This window comes from Aythya marila (assembly GCF_965140915.1).
Source record: "Aythya marila genome assembly, chromosome: 10".
Classification (NCBI taxonomy): Eukaryota; Metazoa; Chordata; class Aves; order Anseriformes; family Anatidae; genus Aythya; species Aythya marila.
Genome location: NC_139051.1, coordinates 10121308 through 10146120, shown reverse-complemented (window position 1 = coordinate 10146120; position 24813 = coordinate 10121308). Strand labels below are relative to the sequence as shown.

The 24813-nt window shown below is 42.6% G+C and overlaps 1 long non-coding RNA gene across 4 annotated transcripts; it reads right to left on the bottom strand.

The window, feature by feature from the left end:
- Window positions 1–1211: 1211 nt before the first annotated feature.
- On the bottom strand, window positions 1212–23167 carry LOC309881841. 4 transcript variants are annotated; one of them, XR_014318197.1, is made up of 3 exons: window positions 21403–23167; window positions 15144–20042; window positions 1212–15004 (listed from the first exon to the last, which is right to left on the bottom strand). It is a non-coding gene; the product is annotated as an uncharacterized lncRNA (long non-coding RNA). The 4 variants fall into 4 exon arrangements; XR_014318198.1 differs by having other exon boundaries at window positions 1212–16015; window positions 16452–20042; XR_014318199.1 differs by having other exon boundaries at window positions 1212–16577; window positions 16865–20042.
- Between the last annotated feature and the right edge of the window lie 1646 nt (window positions 23168–24813).

Below are 24813 nucleotides of genomic sequence, written 5' to 3'. Positions count from 1 at the left end.
GTCAGCAAAGGGGGGAAATGACTCGCTCTCTTGCATGAGCCAGAGGAATGGTGGCCTTCTGAAGGACCTAGAGGCTTGCTGAGGTAGCCAGTTAAAAAGGGGATTATTCAAGGTAATATCAGAGACGATGTTATTGATACAAGTGGAAAAAAAAATACACAGCCTGCTTTAATTTTTTTGTCTAGTGGGAATGATTGAGGACTGTTTTGTGTGCTTCTGCATGGAAGGCTGCAGTTAAGAAAGCTGCTGAGGGTTGCTGGAGGTTCAAGTGAGGGAAGCAAAGAATTTTTGCACTCTGTGGTTGTGTTGAGGGAAGGATTTGGCAGCAGACAGGCACACTGTAAAATTGCAAAGCGATGGAGACAGAGCTATAGTGGCAACATAGAATGAATTGAAAACTTTTCTTTAGGCTCAGACTATTAAAAAAAAAAAAAAAAGGAAAGCAAGTTTGACATTTATGTCTCTTTCATTTTTCCTCTAAAATAGACTGCTTTTTCCTCCAGAGTTTCTGCAGATGTAGGCACGAGTAGCAAATGCTCCAGCTGCAAATTTAGAGAGCAAGCTGTCTAGGCAGTCATTATGATTCTTATTCTAGGACTAGCTCTACAGAGTACCCACCCTCAGAGAGAAATTGTTAGGTTTCAGCACATCTTGTTTTCTAATTTACTACCAGAGGAAACTTCCCAGGCTGGGAATTCAGTTTGCAGCACAACTGAGGAGGGGACTGAGAGCTAAGGGGGGGAAGCATGACGCGTGTAGACAAGATGAAGCAAGTTGCAGGCTTTCCACCTGCCCATTGTTAGCTTGCATACTTGAGCAAAACCAAACCACTACCAACATCTAGAGACTTGTATCCTGCAACACTCCTTTTCTATCTTCCCTAGAGTTTTTGAGAGGCTGCACCTGACCTTTGTATGGGCTGACTCTAGATGTGCCAAGCAAGCAGTTCAGTAACAAGTTAAGTGGAAATAATTATTTTAATTAGTGTAATTGGATTACACCAAAGTGTTTGTGGGGACTGCTGTTCTGCTTCAGATAAATTGTTCAAACTGTCCTGGCTATATGTCACTCCTAAACCAACACATTATGTAGGGGCTTAGGAAGGGAAAGGAGATTGGTTGGAAAAATGCTCGATTTACTTCAAATTTAATAACAGCATGAACACAGGATGGATTGCAATAGGTTTTAATTGGACAGCAGATTATTATTTTTTTCTTTTGTAAGTTGTCATCACGTGCACCTAGCTTTCTCAGGGAGTCATAAGGTTATAGGTATTTTCTTAACCTTTGTTTCTTGCTTGTCATCAACAGCTGAAGTCCCAACACCATCAACTGTGGGCAAAGCACAGCTGCCCTTTACATGGGACCTTACCTTTTAGCAGGAACAAATTGATCATCTGTCTGAAATGCTGAAGGTCCTCAGTCAGCTTAAATTATAAATACTGGAGATCAGAATGAAAGATGCCTGAAAATTTGGCCATTTTTCTTTTGCAGTTAAATAGTTGCATCTCAGAAGGTATTTGATTGCAAGTGATTACATCTGCTTTCAATTAGCAGAGGAAATAACAAGCAAATCATCAGTGTTTCCCTCCACGGCAGTCTTTTGAGGAAGCTTTCCATAAGCTATGTACTTTACAGCATATTGTAGCACTAATACTTGGTATGACTGTTTCTTCTCCGGCGAGGAAATGTGATTGTCACTAAGGAAACCCACTGTATACAATTAATTAATGTATTGTAGCACAAGCCATTTTGCTTCAACAGATCAGATTTGCCACTTGGTGGTGGTGGCTGAGATCAGTCAGCATCAACTGTGAGCACACCCAAAGCGAATTTCAGCATTGGTTTCGATTCCTTGGCTTCTGTCTGTGCGTTGTTTATGTTGGGACTGAATTTGACTCTCACGTGTGCTGTCCTTTTGTTCCTGTAAATCCTCAAACTGAGGTTATGACGGGTGACATAGCCAATGCCTCCTGACCTCGGTGATACCGTAACAGGTTACTCGAATGCTACCTGAAAGTCCATTTGTGATGGCCAGAGTAAATGTTTGGTGAAGATAAATACCTGGATGGTAAAACTAAATGCCCGTTGGTTATCTAAGGATGTGCAACAGGGAAAACACTAGAGGAGTTGTAAGAATGGTTTATTCATGTGGGCATACAGTGTTTTATTAAACATGCTAAGTTTGGGGTATGATAGAGCCTTCCTTTTTATTACATCCTTAACAGTCAAGTGAACATGGATTTAGAAGAGTGGAATGTTTTAAGCAAACATTGCTGACCTAGATTTTCAAAATGGGTGAGCTTGAGGATACTGTCTTCATTTTATGCCTCGTTAACTTAGCCTGTTCTTAGGAGTTTCTATGGAAACTATTTCTTCTTTAGTGATAGACAGAAACTTTTGATGGTTCAAGTAAGAAGACAGTAGCACGAGGCAGTAGGGCAGAGAATGTAGGGCCCTAATGGAAAAAGACAATGAATGAACTTTGAACGTAAACAAAGGAGTGATAGGAGACCATAAATGTCAGTGCACTGACAGCTAAATTGACTCAAGTTACTAACGGATGTGATAGTACAGACTTAACAGAACATGACCCTGTTCTGATGGTTAATGTAGTTAAGCTGGGCTCAGGATGGAATAACAGATCAGTCTGACTCTCTCCTTATATATGAAGAAGTAGGGCTCCAACCCAAAATTTCAAACATTACTGCTGAAGGAGTATTCATGTTACACCAAGCCTGCTTCTTCTTTGTGCATAAGGCATCTGAATGCATACTTATGTTAAATAGTGGGGTTTTTTTCTTTCTGATTGTGTAAGCACACACTATTTTTACAGTTTCAGACTAAAACACTTCCATTTTGCTTTGAGACATTTGGATGCATTCCCTATAGTTTTACATCTTTTTAATGTGATCTCATAGTTTATAGGCCAAAAGTGATATAAAGCATTTAGATGCTTGTCACAACAAAATACTTCAGCAGAGCCAGACTGAAAATTATGCAGACAGCTGGGCATCAGTTAGAACAGAGTTGTGTAGGTGTGATTCTGGGTTTTACTATCATGAGATTCTGGACAAGCTATCTGATAAATTTCTGAAGCCTGTGTTTTCCAGTCTCTAAAGCAATATGATGATATCTAACTTTTTATGCATAGTTCTTCTAAGGTCTGGGAGTTGAAAGGTCTGTATATGCACTGGGGTTTATCTTTAAGTATTTATTACTTGCAAAACAGTAGGACTAACAGCAAGTCAGAGGCGCTTGAATAGTACTATGGGTTAGAAGTAAATTAGCCCTATTCTTTTGCTTTCCATCATAAGAGCCTTTTATACCCTGAACATAGAATGCACTGTAAACAGAGCTGCATCCGGCTGTTGAGAGGGGTGGCAGGATGTCAGAGCTTGTCTTTCTGCTCACAGGTTTAAGTTGTGGTCTTGTAGGTGGTACACGGGAGGTACAGAGCAGCAGTGAGTCTGGCACAGCAGCCTCTGGAATACAAGCATCTATCCCAGGAGTCACAGTTGGCAGTGTGAGGATGTGATGCTCATCCAGTTGAATTAAAAAGCTGGAATGTGAATCTGGCAAGCTTTGGATTGGTGTCCTAGAGTTTAAAAATGGCAACAGCCACCTGTCCTGTTACTGCACCCTGGGAGCCAGCAAATTGTAAGATGAACTGTAGGAGCTTTTAATCTGGTGCTGGTGGGACTTCACTTGGAGCTCTTGACTCGCGTTATTTAATGGATCATTCAGAGGTCATCTCTGCTTCCAGAGAGCTCTGCCCTCCACTGAAACAAAACCCACAAACCTGGAGACTACTATGCAAAATGTCAGCAGGGAAGAATTTGGAGCTGGATGCCTGTTCTGGTCTCTTCTGTCAGTACCAGACTGTGAGGTCTTTGCGGGAGCTTGGCAGGTGCCTTGCAAAATCAATAGCCCATTTAGTCAGTTAAGCTGACAGTGCCTAGACTTTGTGCTTGTGTTGGTACATTCACTTATAAAGTTGTCTGGGGCTTACCGAAAACAGACAGTAATGGCACTAGGACCAGGCTGCCTGAGAGAGTGACACACAAAAAGCATACCTGGGGCCAGCTTGCTTTAGGGAGAAGTTTCTTGCAACCATTGACAGCTCATCTGGCCTCACACTGCAAGGGTTTTTCCCTTGCTTGTTCTTTGATCTAGTGCAGACAGGTTATTTCAGGGTATTCTAGTTATTTTTGAGCTTTCAAAGGATTGTGAGAGCACAGAACAGTACAGAGATAAAAATAACCTCCATTTATTTAATGTTATGGAGTATATAAAACTGCAGTCACCTGGACTGTATAGGAAAGCCTCTGTTCATATTTTCATAATCGTGGGCCTGGTTATTTGTGAAACTCAGTTACTGTGTGCAGCCTCAAGGATCAAATGCTGTCCCTCGATTCCTTAAGCTTAATTAAAATATTGTTAGGCTGATACATGGAAAACATTGCTGAAGTTGCTCTAGTACTGTAGCAACGTGATGTTAAAGGGAGACGTGAAGGCCGATAAAGGGGATTGCTGGGCCAGGAGTGCTACAAATGGCTTGGCAGTTGCTGTGCTCTGTGTATGTGTTGCCACATGTTTTCCCTATGTTCTGAATCAGCCTTTCCATACAAAATCACCGATCTTGCTTCTTGTGTTTGAGCCTGAGCACAGCCTTGGCTTGACCGCAGGCCAGCCGGCCTCCTCTGCCTGGTCCTTCACCTTCAGTGTCCTGCAGTTGATTGCACAAGGCAGACGTTCCCGGGGAACATCCCTTCTTCACATGGACGGGAATTGCCGTTACTCCAATTTCTTGGAAATCAGGCTTTAGGTGCATGAGGATTGTGAAACCGAGGCCGGAACATACTGTTTTACCAGATCTCCTCCTGGCAGCAGCCCCATCCATAGGCAGAAGAGCTCGTGCTGCGTTCTTCATCCTCCCAAATCCCCGTGGGTGGGGACGGTGGGATCTTTCAAGAGCGGGAATTGGTTAGCCCCAGTTTCCCCACTTTGCTGGTGGTACAAACATCTACTACCCAAAGGCTATTTAGGAAGAAGCCTGTCATGATAATAAGTGAATATCAAAACCATCTTATGACCAAATATTATGAAATCAGCCGACCACAAGAAAAAAATAGCTGAAGTTGCTAGGGAAGATTCCTCCTTTGCTTTCATGTGACTGTATCTAATCTACCCTAGCCTGTCAAATTATTTGAAAGGATGTTATTACCTGAGTTCAGGACATAAATATTATAGCACCTCAGTACTTGCTAGCGTAGGTACAGTAAGGAAATCGTACACCAACAGGAGATTGGTGCTGGGAATGTGATTCACTATTATAGCTCTTTAGGGATAGAGTTTGCTGTAATGATCCTGTCTGAATTTTGAGAAGATTAAATTTAGGAAATCTTTAGGAACTAAATAAGGCTTTTTAAAATTATTAGTTCTGAGAAACAAGTACTTGCTATTAATGGGAACTGCCTAACTTCATTGCATCTGACGAGGAAAGAGTACCTGACCTTCTTTGTAAGACATCTAAAGCAGAGATTAGCCTTAATTATCCTCAATATTTGTCCTAGAAATTGTCGTGTTGGAAGCCCCAGGCATGCCCTGGGCTGTGGTGTTGGATGGGGTGTGGGGAAGAGTGCCCCGGAGGCACACTTCCCTTGGGCAGCCCTGGGAGGCAGTGTGTGCCCACGTCAGCCAAGACGCACCGTGGGGTCAAAATCCCTCTTGTGCTTTCCCCTCCTTCCCTGAGATTAGTAATCAAGTGCTGAGCTTTACCACAAATAGCCTGTTACCGTCTTGCTTGGGTCAAGCGCAGGGCAGGGGCAGAGGCCGAGTCTGCCCTTCGCTCTCGTGTGCCACAGGGGACGAGGGCAGGTTCCTGCACCCGGCCCAACGTGGATGAGTAAGGAGAGAGGGAGTGCCAGGTTTCCCTGTACCCTATAATACCCACCTGCGTGAGTGGAGAGTCCAAGTGACAACTGAGCAATTGTAGCCACCCCCAGATACCTCACTCCTTCCACAGAACTCAGACAAAATTATTACATGGTGAGGGCAGAAAATGGGTCAGAAGGAAGAAATAGCTGGGGGAGGGAGGTGTTACCTGTGTGTGCCCTTTGCATGGCCCAGTGTAACCCCACTGATAACAGCGTAAGACAGATAGGCAGGGCCCTCTGAGATCTCAACTTTTGGACTTGGTGTTGTAATTCCCTATAAACACACTGAAACTTGCCTCTCTTTTTCAGGTCGTGGTGGTTTTAGAGCAGGGTTGTTCTCATCTAGCACCACCAAGGTTGGACTAGATGACCTTAGAGGTATTTCCCAACCTCAGTGATTCTCTGAAATGCTCACTTGGTGCCCAAAGAGTATGGAAGGTGGGGACAGACAACCTGAAGTGAATGTGTGACCACAGCGTAATGAGTTGTAATGAGGGTTATGTCATCATACTGGTTGTTAAGATTACGAAGATACACAGATTTGTTGTCTTTCTAAGAAGTCTTCAGTCACTGAAGAGTCTGGCTTGGTGCATTTAATTCCTCTGAGGTAGTGTCTCACCTGACCGTAGAACTGCCCTGGTTAAACATCTGTCTTCTCATGTTGCGTGAGATGTTTTGGAAATGTTCTCTCATAAGCCTTCATGAAAGCATCTTCCCTTTCGCGTCTGGAATTCAGCCCTGTCCTGATCAAGATGAATCCCATTCTCTGAAGCCAAGGACGAAGAGTTTTATTATGACTTTATGTAACTTGAAATACTGAAAGGCTCTAAAATAGTCAGCATGGAAAACTTTGCAGCAGTATAAACCATCCAGGTTTCAGCGCAGAACAATTTATCCTTGTCATATGACTCCACAGGGCCAGCACACAAGACACAGTTATTTCAGCTTTTCATGATCTTTCTGGTCAATGTGATGAGTTAATTAAGAAATAAAATATCCCCTCAAAACCCAGGAAGAGGTATTTTAGACCAGCTTTGACACAAACTTAATCAGAGTTTACTGAAAGTCTTTTCAAATAGAATTGTAGCGTAGGGAAAGAGACAGGTGCCACTACTCTGTAAGCAAACTAAGTTTAATTGAAGCCTGTAATGTCTTAAAATATTCAAGTTGTCCTTTTCAGACCTAGAAATCAAAATCCAGCTGTCAACTTGCGCTTGAACTATAAGCTTTCAAGGGCAGAGGGAATTTCTTTGTCTTCATAAAAGCAATCATCATGTGCACCGAAGCATAATGTTTTTGTTATTGGGCTACTCAATTTTTATTAAGATCCAGTAATTATACCAGGCTCCACTGTTTTCCTTTTAAAGAGTTTATTGTGCAATTTCTCCAAAACTTGCTTATACCTGCCAAGCTCACTGGGTAACTTTAATCAAGCTTTTTATGCCAAATTATTTTGCAAATCATCTCTGCATGAAAGATGTCATGAAGTCCACCTCTGCCAGGCCACCTAAGAGTTGCCCACAGCTTTAATTTTTGGGAAGATTGTATGGAGTATAAGATTTTTGGAAGAAATGGGGATTGTACAGTTTAGGGTTCAGGTATCCTAGGACGAATGGAGCTGAGGCTGGGATCAGGATTCCACTCTTCCGAATAGCCACAGGTTATGACATATATTCTGTAAGTGTGACTGTTAGGAGAAATAAATACCGTCTTGTAATTTTTTGGGGGAGGGTAGATGAAAGCAAAAGGCCTAAGAAAGGTAAATTCTTTTTCACGTAGTGCAGGGAAATGGCAAAAAGCCCCAGGACTCTAAGATCTTCTTTCAGGTCACCAGTTGAAATCCATCCTGAAACAGCACTTTATCATAATTTCCCACAAAATATATCTGTTTACATACTACATTGCTGCACAGCCCTCAAAAGCCTGCTGGTGTTTATCGCTGTGAGCTCAAAAGTATTGCATCGATGCCCACTGCCTGTGAGAGCCCACCCCTTCAATGACCCCTCAGCAGCTGCCTTGTGGATGCCAGAGAACAGCTTCTCTCCATCAGCAGCATTGCTTCAAACTGAATAAATGTGAAGAGGAACGTGAGGGTCAACATGAGGAGTTACTCAGGAACAGGGACCATGCCTTAAATCCTCATTGTCCCTTGCTGTGCATTAGCTAACTCCTGGGACAAACCCCAAGTCCCTTCAGATCAGCCTGACGTGCGTGCGCTGGCAAAGCATCATGGATGCTTAGGCAACTGTTATCAGATCTCTGTTTATAAATATAAGATTTTGAATTTGGCTTGAGTGCTTAAGCTCACTAGCAGGCAGGCTCCCCACCACCACCAAACAAAAGCACAATAACAACCACCACGAACAATCACTGTTTCACCTCTCCCACATTAGCTATTAATAATGTTAATTTACTTCCTTTGAGGGATACCATATGGTCCCCTTCCTGATCCCTCTACAGGCATAAGAAAAAAATAAGGAAATTAGAGAGACTCCATAACACTGATGGCAACATCCAATGTCTTATCAGGCTTCCTGTTGTTGGGAGTATTGTTTTCCTTTAAAGATTAATATTTACAATGGTTACTTAGTTATCTTAGTTCATTTGGTGACCATTAAAGATTCCAGCCCTGAATGCGATGAATGAACCTCCTTTTATTTGTCCTTGATGACTTATTTGTCTTGTGCCTCGTCTGGCTGAAAATCAAGGAAAATAATTATTGGGTTGGGCTTTTACTGCCATTTCATATGAGGGCTCAAAGTGCATGTTTCTGTTTGTTTTAGAATGGGAGCCCTTACCCACTGCTTCTGCTGATGTATGCATATTTAGGAATATGTTTTGCGATTAGCCATAAAGTTAACATGGGTATTTTCCCGAATTTTTTATAAGCTGTATGCTTGGTTTTTGTACTCTTAAGGGAGAAAATGAGGGTATTTTGCATTTCATCTGTGACTGCAGCAGCTGCCAGGGAGGCTCACTGCAGCAGTCGGTGAGAGGATGGTGCGAGCAGGCACCGTGTGCCTGGCTGCTGGGCTTGGACTGGAGGAGTAACGGTCCGGGCCTGTCTCTAGTTTTTCCCTGTGCATTAGCATCAGCGGGGTTTCCCTGCAAGAGGAAAGGAGATTTATTTATTTATTTATTTATTTTTAATAAAAGCCCAAGCATACATCAGGAAATGGTCGTTCAGCATGGCACAGATTGGAGGCAGGGGGTAGGGTGGACGCCCCAGAGTTGCAGAAGCATTTCTAGGTCTCTTCTATGCAGAAGGGATTTCGAAGTCACCTTGGGCTGTCCTCGTCTCTGCTAAGGAGGAGCACAAAAATATCCTCATATTCACAGGGGTATTGGACCCGGCCCCAGAGAACAGCAGCAGAGACAAACACGGCCCACATTACAAACGATTGCATTTGAGACTCAGGCCCCGTGCAGCGTTACGGCAGGGATGAGTGTGGGTACGGGAGCTGTTTTCAACCTGTCCTCTTTTTCTCTTCAGCATGGGTTAAGGATGCACCTTGCCTTCCCCAGAGGTGTAAGCTCCTGACAGCCCATTGTCACCTCCCCCCAAAAAAGGGATTCATTTCCATTTGTGCGCATGGAGGCCCCACAAACGCACTTCTGCTGGTAACCCCCACACTGACCACCCCCTTGTACAGCCTTTCTTCCCCAACCCATTGCCGTTTTCTCAGCTGAAATCCCGTGGGCCAGGAGGACCAGGATTACGAGCAGGTCAGTCCGCAGCCTGCAGGGGCAGAGGGCTCGGCGGGTGTCGTGATGCTCATTTCGCAACGTCTGCGCGCTCGGCATGCGAACCACCAGACCCTCGCGAGCAAACCAAGCCCGTTCTCAGACACAGTTGGCTCCCAGAGAAGGGATAATTTATAACGGTGACATTTCCAACGTTTCTCTCTTTTCTTTCTCCCCCTTTCCTCTCCAAGTGCTCCCCCTCCTCCCAAATGGTAAAAATGGGCCAGACCATCCCAGCTTTTATAGGGGGAGGTTGTTTTTCTCCTTTCTTCGCAGACTGCTGTCTCATTCTGAAACTGCACATTTGATGTGCTTTTATAATGAACTCATTTACACTGTGACAGATGTTTTTGATATGATAAGAAACATGGCCCAGGGGCCAGTGGCGCTGTGGAGCCACTCATGTTTCTCACCTGAATTGCAAATGAGGTATCGCTTTCTTATCAGTTAAAAAACATGAGCAACTGCACGTATAAATAATATGCCACCAACTGCCAGCTGTTTGTGCCAATGACATTCTTCTGAAAAGAATAGATCCCCTCATCATCTGTTCTCTTCCCTCTTGCAGAAAATCTGGAGCTTTTCTGCAAGTGCAGCAGAAGAGATTTGTCTTTTGGCTTCAGATACAGCAGTGAAAATGTCTCTTTAAAATAATTCTGTATTAGCAAAAATAACTTACATATTTGACACAGGTAATAGCTGATTTTTTGAGTGCTTCCTTGTCCTCTTTCTGCATATCTCTAGGCAAGAAAGAGTCAGTGCAGCTTTCTGTTTCCTAGGAATTCCTTTTTAAAGAATTCATCGTCTTTAAGTGGATTCAGGGTTTCCATTCTGAATGCTGTGGAAGAATATTGCTCTGTTTAAAAATACCTCTTTTTTTTTTTTTTTTTTTTAATAAACATGAAAGATAACACTAAGTCATTTTTGTCTTGGCGAAAGGTTGGGCTTTTAGCTTCCCTGAATTCAGGGTGAAGTTAAAATGCCCCTGGAACCTCGGACACGGAAGCAAGCAGTTCTGCTTGCTTGGTAATCTTTATTAGTAAATTTTGCGGCGAACAGAACTTAAAAATACTGCAAGGTGAAATTGTTCAGGTGATTGATCAGCTTGATGTTTTCTTTGAATAAAGTTGAAAAACGCTTTTCAGCGTTTTGCCAGCTACAGGCAGAGATGTATTTCTGTTGCAAATGACCTTCTGGGAGAGCTTGACTGCAGGGACATGATTCATTGGCAGCCTGCTGGTGACAGGCATGTTCCTATTGTTCTCAAACTCTGGTTTCACATTTCTCCTGTTAGATAAGCTGCAACCATTAACTACACAGTGAGCTACAAATAAAGTGTGATGTAAGAATTAAGCTTATTATCTGATTGGCAGCATGGGGCCACTCTTCCAGGTTAAGGGTTTGAGCAGATTTTTTTAACAAAATGATGCCTTTTCTTACAATTCGGAAAGCATTGTCCTCCCAAAAGATAAAATATGCTTTTGGAAGCTGCAGTGTATATATATAGTGTGAGCTATAAATAGTCTGGAGCTAGTTCTGCACAGTACCATGTGCAGAAATATTAAGGACAGATTCTGATCTTCAGGGCTACGCAGGAGGCTACTGAGAAACACCACGTTAACGCCGTGGCTTTTGAATTTAATTTGGTGTTCAGATTCATATCAAGATCAGAATCTGGTCAGGGATTTTAAGTGTGTTTTGAGGAACAAAGGAGTTTGGTGGCCCCTGCTTAATCTTAGTTTTAGTTGGAGATTACATATCAATTTCTAGAGCTATTGTTTGGGTCAAATACCAAGGCAAATGGATTCACTCTTAAATGAGGAACGGCTTGATTATCATGCTAGCTGAAAAATAGGTCCATCCACTCCCACTGCTCAGCTGCTGTAAATGGATGTATGTAAGGATTTAGAAATGGTTGCTATTCAGATCCTTATGAGGGTAAGATGACTTTCAGCAATTGAATGATTTATGATAATGTTGATATTCACACAGGCTATTCATCTGGCAGGATAAAAGACCACAGTGGCTGGTCGGTCTCTTTCCTTGGGCACAGGCTGGTTACAGGCTGATGCTGGAAACAAGCTCGCTGGCAGGAGCGTTATCTTCCCTGCTACAAAGGGGTGAGGGCCCAGAGGAGGGGGAGTGGAAAAATACCTTCTTGTATCAGCCTTGTGTTCTCCCTTCTGCTGTAAAATCATAGTGGACAAAGCACGGCAGTTCTACTGAGGGTATACGAGGCAGGGTCAATGCCACGGTATTAACCTTACTTAGCAAATTAGTGATAAACATAACAGATCTTGTTTCCGCAAGGAATTTTACAGCACCTTCTGGTCATGCATTACAATCTGCTGCCCTCCCTTGTATCCTCACGTTTTGACAGGGAAGAGAAGGGCTGTTTGCACCACTTGTTTGTACCCCTTAATTTCGGTGCATTTTGGAGGCCTAATTCTGGGTACCTAAATCCTTCCTAACATCAGGAAGAGTAGGTGCACCTAAGAGAATGAAGCAGGCCACTTGTGCTGTGAGGCCTGAGGTGGAAGAAATTAATGCTCCTGGGCTTTGGTGGTATGTGGCCAATGGCCATGTGGTCACCCCGCTAAAGCATTTTGGGGTTCAGTTCTTTACAGCTTGCCACGCAGCAGGTTGCAGGATTCAGCGGAGTAGCTTATACCTGAAGGCATGCAGTTGGCTCCCAAGGATGGTGTTCCCTGTAAGGTTCACACCCCTTTTAAAGGGAACAAACACATCAGCCTTTCCAGTCACCTTTCCAGTCACTGCCAGAGCAGTTTATTTAACAAAGCTCTTAGTCACTCCTGGGGCAGGACTTCTAATTGCGTTTAGTATCTGATATGCTGTCCCGACAGCTCTCAGGGGTTGTAGAGAGGGGGCAGAAGAGGCAAGAACAACTCATTTTGTACACTCCTTACAGCTCATGAAGCACTGTAGAGGCATCCTGCAAATGGGCAGCACTGAAATGCACTGTGGTTGGGGCCATCGTTGGTACTGGGGATCAGAGCACACCTCAGAGTTGCCTTCAAGGTGCTTTAATTCATACCTGACAGAAAGAAGGGACCTACAAGAATGCAAAAATCACTTTGTCCTTCTAAAACTACAATGCCCCCCTTTTCATCCTTGCCATGCATACGCAACGAGGACTGCTGGGAACAGGGTGCTGCCTTTCCACAGGTACACTAACGCTTCCAGACTAGTGGCGTGTTATTAATTTCTGGTAATAAGCACAAGATCTGAAAGCAAACCAGTACAGCTCACTCAAATCCCACACTGTGAGCTCCTTCCACAGCCACTAGGCACCAGCCAGGGGCAATGAGAGTCCCCATTGCTCTTTCCCATGAGGTGACTGAGCCCATCCAGTCCGTGCCACCCTCTTGGCTTTTGCTCTGGCTGTCTGTGGCTGTGGGACATGGCCTAACCCCTGGCTATATTGGTTGCCACTTCTGCAGAAATGCATTTCATGAAACAATAGGAGCTGATCGCATACAATCCCAGCACTTCCTTCCACTTGTAAATGTTTTACATGGTCAGTGGATTGAAACAAGCTGTTCAGGCTGTTCTGCTCCTTAGCTGTAGCCCTCATGCTCAAGCTTACAGGTGAGCACCTTTCCCTCCTCAGTGGTAGCTCTGGTGCTGACTGTGGAAACATCTCCCCCTGTCTTCAGTTTGTTCCAGGCAGAGAAGGGAGCTTCGGTGACAGACGTAGCTCTTTTATTTATCTAGGCATGCCTCAGTCTTTTCCCAGAGACTTTATGAAATGAATCTCTGAATGATCAGTGGCATAAGCATGTGACTCCAAGTCACTGGACAGAAAACAATTTAAAAAAGCACGCACTAAAGAAGCAAGTCTGAAAGATTATGTGGTGTTAGAAAGCACTCAATTTAGAAAAGTGCCTAGCTCGCGAGTGAATACCATGTCATAAGGCAATATTGCAGCATTCCTCAAGGGTAATGGACAGAAATAAGTTCTGCTTTTGTTTGTGACAAATATGGATGATGCTGTGCTGAAAGTAAACACGTTCAGATGCAGGTTCAAATCCCTGTGCCTTGTTTTATTCTTTGCCCTGGCTGCTTGACCCCCGTATCTGTAGGCTATCTTGACTCATCCTCTTGTACAATTCTACTTTCAGGTTCCCTGGTCTTAGTTTGACGTTCATGCCTTTCAGCACCTTCACTGAAAATTGTCTCAATTAAGGCATCGGCATCCAAGTTTGCAGGATCATTGTCATTTCCCAGAGGTAGATAAAATGTTTCTATCTTTGAGACTGAAAATTTGGTGTCTCAAAATTGATCTGTTACCATCATATAACTAAGCTTATTTTGAGAAATGGTGGAATAAGACTTGCTCTCATGTTTATATCTAGTAGCACTTGTTTTCTGTGTTTTCTGTGGAGCTGGTTTAGGGCATAATGTGCCATTGAAGGTCAAAAGGTAACAAACTGTGGTGAGTTATTCCTTTTGCATCCTTCCTTTTATTTTAGTAAGTTCATTCTCACCTTTCAATGACTACATGGATTTTTCAGTTTTCACTGGTAGGATCTAGATCCTTTCTCTTTAGTGGGTACAAGATCCCATAGGAGACTCCTTGAACTTTGTTAACCATTCTTAATCAGAATTACAGCTTTTCAGTGAATTCTCTTTGATACTTTGCCAGATTCTCTCACCAGCTGTTTCCCTCCCACCACTATACAGCTTATACCACTATACAGCTTATAGTTCATGGGCACAGATTCAGAACAGATACGAGTAAAATGAGCAAAGATGGTTATCTTTCCTGTAATAAATTGAACAGAATTGGTCCCTTTTATGGGACTTAGTGTCATTTGATATACAGTCCTTGGCACTGGGAGCATTACCAAGAAATGTCAGGTCAATTCTCATTTATTTGCAATAGCAATCAGAGTAGCCAGCAGAATTCACTTTAGACTTTCTATTCATTCCTTGCTTTGCTGCTGTTACATGATTGCATGGAAGATTTGTACGGTTTATAATTTTTTTTCAAAAGCATTCTAATCTTTCCCATGCTGCTAAAACGAAATCCCAAATGTCTTTGGCAAGATGAAATCTATCACATTCTAAAACTTCCATGTACTGTTTGGTTTCTTTGGACCAGTACAAAGACCCCAAATATTAGCTGAATTGTCCTGTAAACTTTGAGAGAAGACCCTCTATTCTAAGCTAGGAGAGTCTTTCTCATAACAGCATAGGTTTTCCTTTACGCAGGGTGCTTTTCACAAAGGTGCCTGTTTTCTGACCATGAGGTAGAATTAGTATCTGCAGATTCAGAACCTGTCTGATGCTCCATCCTCTCTGGAGAAAAATAAAAATAATAAAAAAATAAATGAAATTCTATTCCAGTTGAACTCAGTTGAACTAAATTCAAATATATTTAATAAATAATAATAAAAAGGGCAAACCTAACCACAACCAGACAAATCTCCTCCCAAACCTGAAATCTCTTGTCTGTCTGAATCCTCCCTGGCTGAAATTGGATGGGTTTCTGGCAGAGACTTTCCAGAGTATGCTCAGCTCTGCAGCAGTAATCACATCAGCTTCTTCAGCCTGATTCCTTTGACATCTCTGTTAGTTGTCCATTTCATAAAGGCACACAGGAAGCCAAACCTGACCTTGGTGCACTCTTATAAGCAGCATGTCAACAAAACAAAGGAAGAAAGAGAAAACCATTCCCAATTCAGTGGAGATCTGCAACACTTCTGTCAAAGTGCTGTGCATTAGCAGAGGAGTGATGGTCTCATGCAAATCACTGCAGGCTCCAACAGGAACTTGCTTCTGTTGTGTTCTGGCTCTCAACAAGTTTAATTCTAACAAAGCAGGAGTTGCTTTTCATCATTTGCTGACCTTCACTACTAGGTTGTGGGGTTCTGCCCTCATATTTGAGGGAAAGAAGCCCTCGTGTTGGCTTCAGCGGTTGTCTTTCATGATGAAACATCTTCAGCCTAATATCTTTTATTGGCAGCAACTGGAGTCAGATGCTTAAATCTCATATGGAGACTGAATATTTGCAGAAAGGGGTTCTGTCCAACTGCCTCGTGTATTCAGACATGCCTGAATGACCCCAAACATATTTCTCCTCTGTCTTCTCTACTGATCTTAAGCAACTTGATCCCCTTCAGCTGCATGGACGGTGGTAGGTCCTTTCAGATGCTCATATTAACTGGTCCCCATTGGATGTGAGAGTTATTTTGTGTTTTTTTCAAGGCAGGTATGAAGGCTAGCTGCTCCCAGGTGCTGTCGGTACTCTAGCTCCCACTTTACATTCCTCACATTCCATCCTGGTGTGTCTAGGCAGATATCTCTTGGCTGTTTAAATTGAAAAATAGTAACATTGAAGTAAGTACACTGGGGTCAAACAGAAAGTCAAGCAACTGCTTTGAGCTTAGACTAAGGGAACAAAGTGAGAGATTCTATGGACAGCAAAGTTAAAGGAACTGGCCTTTAATGCAGTAGTGCAGGAGCAGAATGAGCCCTACTGAGAGACAAATAGACTGAGCACAGACATGATGTGAAAATATGAGAAACAGCTAGTTGAAAAGTTCCCAATAATTTTAACCTCGAGGAATTCCAAAGCAGGATTAGCTGTAGCACATCCAAACTGCAAATGCTCTGAGAGTTTAGCATTTTTGGTAGCGTTTTAAAAATCCTTGTCTGCTTTGCCATTGTGTTTTCCCACCCTTTAACCAGAGAGCAAAGATGACAGAGCGGAGCTAGAAATCTGAATATTAAATACTTCACTAACCACACATTCTCCATGACCATAAAGAGAGGCAAACTGATGTGAAGAGAAGAGGCCATTAGAGTTCATCCAATAGCATGCATGTGTGAGGCAGTCAGGAGACACGGTGTAGTAAATGAAACCATGTTACTGTATAAGGAAAGATTTGGGTATAGTACCCATTACATCCGAATGGTCATATTGTGCAAGTATAGAAAACAAAGATCTTTCCAGACTTCACAGAGGAGCAAAATCTCTGCTTCATCTAGGCATAGCTGAACTGTGCAGCCAAGTGCATTAATGCCACACCAGGTCAGTCGGGCTATAATTGTCTCTAACCAGAACAGTCAAAAGTTACAGAGTTCACTTTCTGCTGGGTGAGTGACACCCAGAAATTCTTTCCAGACTTACAAACAAGCAAAGAGACAAGTTTGAACCTGAACTTCAGTGTAATCACGCCACTCAGCAGCATAAACAAACATGGCATCGATTGGAAAATTATTCTTCAGGCGTCAGTTTTGACTGATCCAGATGAGAAGTTTCCAAAGTTAGGGTCGTGCCCTATGGAGTGCTGATGGAAGAGAGGTCACAAGCCCGGAAACGAGGTTGCGAGCTGAAAAGCTTGGGAACTGCTGATCTAGACAGATGAATGGTCATGTCAAGGGGGTCCCTTAGAATATCCTTTTTCCTCTCTCCTGCTTCACAGGCAGTGACTTGAGTGAGTTTTAAATCTGACAAGACTGGCCTGTTTATAGCATGCTGCTGTATTTTTAAAAGTAGATCTCTGGAAATGAGTCCAAGATGACCAGGGAGATGGAAGCAAGGGAGGCTCTTGAGGGAAGGATGTGGGACAAAGAAGTGGAGTAGAGGCAGGTCTGTGGGAAACAGGATCTGCCAAGTAAAACAAGATTCGACAGTGTTGAGTAGAAGAAATGGAAGCTTTTTAAGGTTGTAAGAAAGCTCGAGAGTCTAACTTGGAAGGTCAAATTCATCTCCCAAGAGGTTGGAGGGACATAGCTTTACTCCTCTGTGAGGAGTCTGGGCTGCCGAACTGTATTCCTTAATGTGGAAGCAAACCTAATTTTTGGTGCAATTAATGTTTGGCCAGAATAAGGTATGTACAGCTGATGCATATAGAGAAATAAGGTAGTACATCTTTGAGTCTCTGAATGGCCTTCTTTGCTGTCCTTGTGTTTCAAAAACTACCAAAGCTAGGCCCTGAATTTATGTATGTTAAAGGAAACCACTGTTACTGGGAACTTCTGCAGGCTACTTTATAATATTCGTAGTATGAAAAAGGTGGAAAATACAAGTAGACCAGAAAATTAGCATTACTTATACTACTAATTCTGTTTTGTCATTGTTAAACATAAAAAATAAAAATAAAAAATACAGCTTTAGCAGTGTTTGGTAAAAGTCTGTGAACATTGAATATTGGTGATTCTTTGTGCCAGCAGCAGTAAGTGGTTGTCCGTGGTGTAGGTGCTCAGCCCGGGGACTCAGAGAACCACCCGGTGAGCATCGGGTTGCTGTTGAAACTCCAATGTTGGGGTCTCAGCAGTCCGAGTCCCCTTGCAGCCGTGCCTGTGAGGTTTGTGGGAACCTGCTGAACTCTCTCCTGAGCATCACAGAAAACAAACAGAGCACCTGCAAGTCATGTGGGCTTTTACAATACTGAATTAGCGTCAGTACAAAAGGAGTGTCAGCACCATGCCATGGATATCTTGAACAATGTCTATAGCACCCTATTTGCTATCCAAGGGCATGGAGGAGGAAAGCAATAGATTTGGTGCAATTAGGAGGGAGTATAGCAACAGCGCAGGTTCAAGTCAGGGACGGGAAATAGGCCTGGAGGTTAATAAGACAACACAGATCATCATCATAAAGCAAATATCAGGTCTGTGTGGTGCAATACCTAGCTGTGGCTACATGCTAGGACCAATGCAGAGGTAAAGTCAGTAATGTCGTGTGGTGTTTATTTAGTAGCATTATGCTGAGAGGAATTAATGGCCGGGGAGGTCTTTGCATCCCGCTGCGGCTGGGGGGTTTCCTGGGTGCTGTCTTCCAGGCTCTAGGACGGAGCTGGTGGGTCCCATTCCAGCACTGAGCGCAGCGCCATGAGCCAGCGCTGTAGGTACTAGGCCGCAGGGCAAGGCGGAGCCAAGTTTCCTGGTTATCCCAATTCCTGTTACAGGGACTAAAATATTGACCTGGAGCCACAGGTGCTGGAGAGAGAGGAAGCCAGGAGAAGGTATTGTGTCCGAGCCCCTGAGAGCAAGCAAAGGCAGGCCTTTGTGAGCCTTAACCCCACCGATGGGGTGGGCTTAGGGATTTACGAGCAAGGAAACTCTCTGCTGATGATTGTTTCTAGCAAGATAAAGACTCCGTGAGCCTTTTTGTGATTAAACGAACTTATGCCAAGCCTGTACCTGTTTTGAACCACTAATCCTGTACAGCGTCAAATAGCAGCTAATTGATCAAGCGAGTGATGCCTAATCTTCAGGCCTCCGTGTCAAGGGCCATGGAAGCTTTGCTTTTTTCAGGATGCTCCAGACTGAATCTGTAGGTAAGACCCAATTAAGACTTATATATGCGTCTCTCTCAAGTGCAGGAATAGTTTTACTGAAGCCATAGAGATCATTTGTATATAAAGTTACAGGCGTGTTTCAGACATGACCAGATTGGTGCAGAACCAGCCCTTATCTCCTGTTCTGGTGATCCAGTCTGGACTGGTCTCTACAAGTTTCTCTTCAGAGTTTAAACCAAGCCTTTGGTTTGAGAAATGTGAGGTTTTATTTTCATAATTACCTTCAGTTTTGGAGTTGCCCTTGAGGCTATTTGGAATCCATTGAAATACGTTGAACTCTAAATCGGAGGTTTCTTTATTTCATGTCAAATGCACAAATGCCAAATATTAGATTTTTTGCCCAGTTGTGTGGATGTTTAATTTCCAAAGCATAGTATTTTCTTGTAAGAAACTGATAACTGGTATTTAATGCTGTACTCAGAATTTATCATTTCAGCTCGGCTGATTTTACACATCAGATCATATGACTTTAGTTTCCAAAGTATTTCCCCATATACCTTTTCCAGTCTGCAGAATAATTTATGAGGAAAATTATGCTGTCTGTAAGCATCTCAAGATACATGGCATCCTCTTTGCAGGGGAAGTTTTCCAGAGGACTGGCATGAATTTTTGATTCTCATATGCAGTTTAAATATTCCAATTCTTAATTTTTTCTATTACTGCAGATTATAGAATTCATCTCTGTAGTGCCACCCTTAAAATAAACTGTTCACATGTCATTTGTCGATAAATAACATAAGGGCTCATTCCTACCTTCCTAATGGAGCTCCTAGATACTGAAGGGAACTTTTCTTGGACAAAATATGTGTTCTGCCTACCCAAAATCTGTAAGTCTTTGGAATAAGTCCTTTACGTGAAACGTAATGCTCCCATGTGAAATCCAGGTACGATTAAAATAAGAGATTAAAAAACATGGGAAAAGGAAAATAAACAAGAGGCTCTTCTTGCTGCAGGCTATTAGGGAGTATAGCTGTAGAAACAGACAGATGATTTCATCTAATGAAGCACCTTCGGAGTATGTGTTCTACCTGTAAACAGAAGACATTTTTTTTATATATTTCAGTATTAACAGGGCGTCTTCTAAGGAGCTGTGACCTTTAATCTCATTATGTATGGATTTGTGTATGTGAACGTGACATATGAATTTGTTACCAAGATACTATTTGAAGCAAACATCCTAGGGCCTTCCAAGTTGGCAAGCTGATGCAAATTTCTGAGTCACCTCAGCTGAAAACATTATTTTTTATTTCTACAACATTTTGGGATGCAAAGGGAACATCAGCCATCTTATCTGACTGATGCTATCATGTGCTTTCCGTTAAATTTCCTAATATATATTCTAGAGACAGCCAGACACACACATAAGTCTAGATATGAATGGCACTGAAATTAAGCAGGATTTATTCTAATTTATCAGAAAGGTGGAGCAGCTCAGCTAACTACAGCAATTGATCTATAGCAGGATAAGGTCTCAACAAGTTCTTTCAGGCTTCAATTAGTTTGCATCATCTCATTCGTTGCATTCCTGATCTCTCTTCCTTCCTCTTCTCATGTTGTCATCTATTCTTAGTTTATACAAACACGTACTGCTACATAGAGACTTCTCTGCCACAGCTGGACCAGTGCTTGAACCAGGCAGACTCCTGGCAGATCCAAGCATGGACAAGAATCTCAACACAGAGAGCATTTACAAAATGGTCTGGGTGGGGTCTAACATTATAGTTTCTCTTGAATTGTTTTTTCCCTTATTTCTAATCCTATATAACAGTGACTATTAATTAACAATCTGTTAGCTATTTCTGAGAGCTATTCTGGAACATGGCCTTTAATAATAGGGAATTGAAAAACGGCAGGGGAGTGACTTCCAGCCCTGCATTCCTTCAAAGAATCCTTTAACAATGCACAGTATTTCTTGGTGCTGCACAATATCTATTTCTGAATTCCAGCTGCAGCTAAGACTTTCTTTTTGTTCCTGGTGGAGTTGCCGGCATTGTTTCATCTAATGGGGGAGTATATTCCAAGAAGAAAAGACCCACAAAAGTGTGTTTGAAGTATTTTCACCTAATCTGAAGCATGATTTTTCAAGATCTTTCAGAGTGCCTGTAGCATAGACAGCTACACTGTTAATGACACTTTACTAACAACATACCAGATCCCTGTAGCTCTAATATAATAAATGGATTGTAGATCCCACTCTCAGCACAGATATAATTAGCAGGATTTATTTCATTCTCCTTATAAAGACTGAGTCAGTTCCCCCATGCTCTGAGCATGCTGAAATTCTCAGAGAAAATGCAGCTGAGTGCATTTATTATCACTGGAGTTAAGTAATTTTTTGTTGTTGATGCCAATGTCATCATAAATAATGAAACTTAAGAAATTTCATACCTTCGTGCCAGTGCATCCAAGCTTTATAAAGGCTGTCAGTGGCCAAGAAGTGCATTTTTAAAGTTTAGCATAAATTAAGGATTATTTATATAAATACCAATTTTTATAGGGCAAAAAAATTTACTGAGAAGCACCTCACATATATTTTCAGGCAATCAGAAAGTGAAATTTTGGTATGTGTTTACAAGAAGGGGAAACTGAACTTCAGGAAGTCACATGATTTCCAGTAACAGCCCATATATAGACATGTAGATGATGAAAGCATTAAAAAAACCTACCAGCAGGTATTATCTCTGTGTAGCCATGCTCCCATATGTATGGCATAAGGCTCCTTCCCCCCCTCGTTCCAAGAATTTATATCACCAGATATTTCGGAGAATTTACAGTTCCAAACTGAATGTGCGGTGGGTGATACAGCTTCTCTGGAAGCTCACAGTGACAGTGTCCAGTGGAAAGAAAAGTACAACCCCTTGAGTACCTGACTGTCAATAGCTAAGTAAATAAATCCCAGGCAAATAACAGTGGTACTAGAGGGAAAAATTTTATCCAAATCAGAAAGCAGAAGCCAAAAAAGGGGGGGTCTACCGTTAGCTAATAATTCGTAGGTGGGCCTTTTCTACCAACTCTTCCCAAATGACTACAAGCTCTGCTTTTTCCATCTCCCATAGAGAATGTTATGGTTAAGAAGAGAGATCTTGAAGTGATGTGACATGACCGTGTCATTGGATAAATAATGTAAAAATAAATTTCTCGTTAATTTTGTTTGCATGGGTTGAGGTCCTTGTTCACCTCCAATAAAACAAGCTAATTCCCCAGGCCTGGAGTATTCCTGGTGCCTCATCGGACTCTTCCAAGCTCTGAGTCAGATCTTTCTTTCCCTTCCTTGCTCCTCAAATGTGTATGCTCTCTATCCCTCTGGATACTCATGAATGCAGTATAGACAAGGTGTTTGCACAGCTCAGGGTAACTTATCCCTTTGCTGACTCCCTGGGCTACGGTTAAAGGAGGGTTCAGAAATTGGGAACAGAATTATTACATTAGATACAGTCCAAAAGTTCCATGTATTTTTCCTTCAGAGAAGGAAGCTGAGCTAAGTTGCAATAAAAGAAATTGTGGGATTTTCGGAAGAGAGTAGATGGCATAAGGAGAAAGCAATGTGTTGCAAGTGGGTAGATCCATCCCATGGGTACCATATGTTTTGAAATCCTTGCGGTTTGGATAGTGACCAGTTAGTTTCTTAGCCAGAGGCTGCCAGCTCCACCCCAGTGAGCAAGGAGTTCCTGCTGCCACAGAGCCCCAAAAGTGCCTTCGCACCCTGGAAGCCCCTCTGTCGCTTATCAACACAGCAAACAAACAAGGACCTCTGCAACAGGATGTTTGCAAAGAGAACTGGAGCTCGCTGCTTGCTGCCCGTACCCTGCTTTTCTGCAGGCAGCTACTTGAATATATTTCTGCATCGGCGAACTCGACCAAAATTCATGTTTGAAGTGCAGATTTCCTCCAGACAAACCTTGTGCTGCTGAACTCTGTGGAGGAGGGAGCCTGGCCTGTGTAGAGGTGTCAGTGCTGACTGCAGGATGCAGAATACGATCTGTAATACAGAGGTCTGGAAGATAGAAACTTTGTGTGATGAGGCCTTTCTGTTCCTATAATTAAGATATTTGCACGGTTGAGCTCCTGCTTTCATAATCCACCCCTGTGATGACTACCAAAACCACTCCTTCAGAGAAGGTCTGCAGCCAGTTATCCAGATAATGAAGAAGGGCAGGGAGAGGGAGGGGGAAGATTAGCCACAGTTAATAGAAAACATATGTCAGTAAGCCTGTGACTATTCAGTGTGTTCATCTTTTAAAATGTGGTAAGTGCATTTCCTTAGAGCACAGGGATAACCTTAGGCACCAGGAAACAGCTCGCAGTTGTGTTGTGTCTGTCATAGCTGTGGTGCAGTCAAGGCTGTAAGGGGAAGGCCAGTGGGTTGATCCAGTACCCAGATAATCCATCTGTGGATAATCAACCACTGATTACATTCGGGATGTGATTTTGCTCTTTTCTTCATTAAAGCATCTGTTGTCAACAGGCATAATCAAAAGTGCTGCCACGTTGATGTTCTTGCGTATTCTAATTACGAACTGGACTTGGAGGCGGTCTTAAGATCAGTTAAATTATATAATGTAACATAGTGTATTTTTTTTTTTTTTAATAAATGCATGGGTAATGTTGACGAGGAAGTGGAGAGACTGTACAAAATTCTGTACAGTGCATGGAAATACAGCTCATAGTCATCTTTTGAAGATTACTCAACTTCAGTGGAAAACACTTAGCTTCCTACAACTAGAGGTATTCCTCTGCTGCAACTGAATCTCACTTTTTATATTGTCTCTATTATTCTTTCTAGAGAGAATCTAGAGAGAAGGATAAAATATCCTATAGTGGCCCCTACATCTCAAGAGTCCTTAATGCTATGAGTCGTTCATGATGGGTAACTTTTTAAGTGTTTCTGGAGGAGTTTCACAGTTCTCTTTACAACCGCGTGTTGGCTTTAGGACTTTATTCCACAAGTTGAAGTCTCTCACACTTGAAGATGCAGACCCTACAAGAAGCACTCAGCAGTACCTTCAGGATCAGTCCCTTCCTGCCTGACGCCAGTGGAAGTTTCACCCTTGATTTCAAAAGGCTCCTGATTAGGCCTGAGGACTGTGGTCCTTTCTTTCCTTCATCCCTTTGCACAGTTAATGCGCTTATACTTACGTAAGGTGTGCCGAGCCTGTGCGAGGGGGGATTCATGCCACACGTGACAGGAGCTTTGTCCCAAAGTGCTGACGCCCTAAGTTTAGATTTGGCTCAGTGAGGGCAAGTAATAAAGAAAATATATAATGGCAGTGAGATCAAGGGTTACTCGGGTTTAGTAGTTGAATGTCCTGATGGCCACGCTGATTGGAGTGACTCACCAGCTGCAAGCTGGAAGGAAGAAGTGGGGCATCAGAAGGATGTGGCTGCATGGAGACCTGGTGAGCAGAGATTAGGAGGACAGTTGATGCCCAGAGAATAGCTTGTCCACTAATTTCATTGTTTTAAGCATTTAAGGCAGACAGGGCTAATCACTAACAAAGATGCCCAAGGGAGCAATGTTGTATCAGTTATCTTCCTGAGAGCTTGACTGTTTTGGTTCTATTTATTCTAGACAAAAGAGCTTATTTGTGATGTTTCATCTTTAGTCTGAATGTCTCTAATTTGGACATCCATTTAATTTGGAAGGTTTCCACCCGACACCAGTGAGACTGATTAAAGTCATGACTTATAACCAAACGTCTTTCTCGCTCCATGTTGCTGACCGCAGCTTTGGTTATGAATTGTGAAAGAATGTTAAAATCCAGTGTATTTTTCTCTTTGTGGGCTCTGTTTATTTTTATT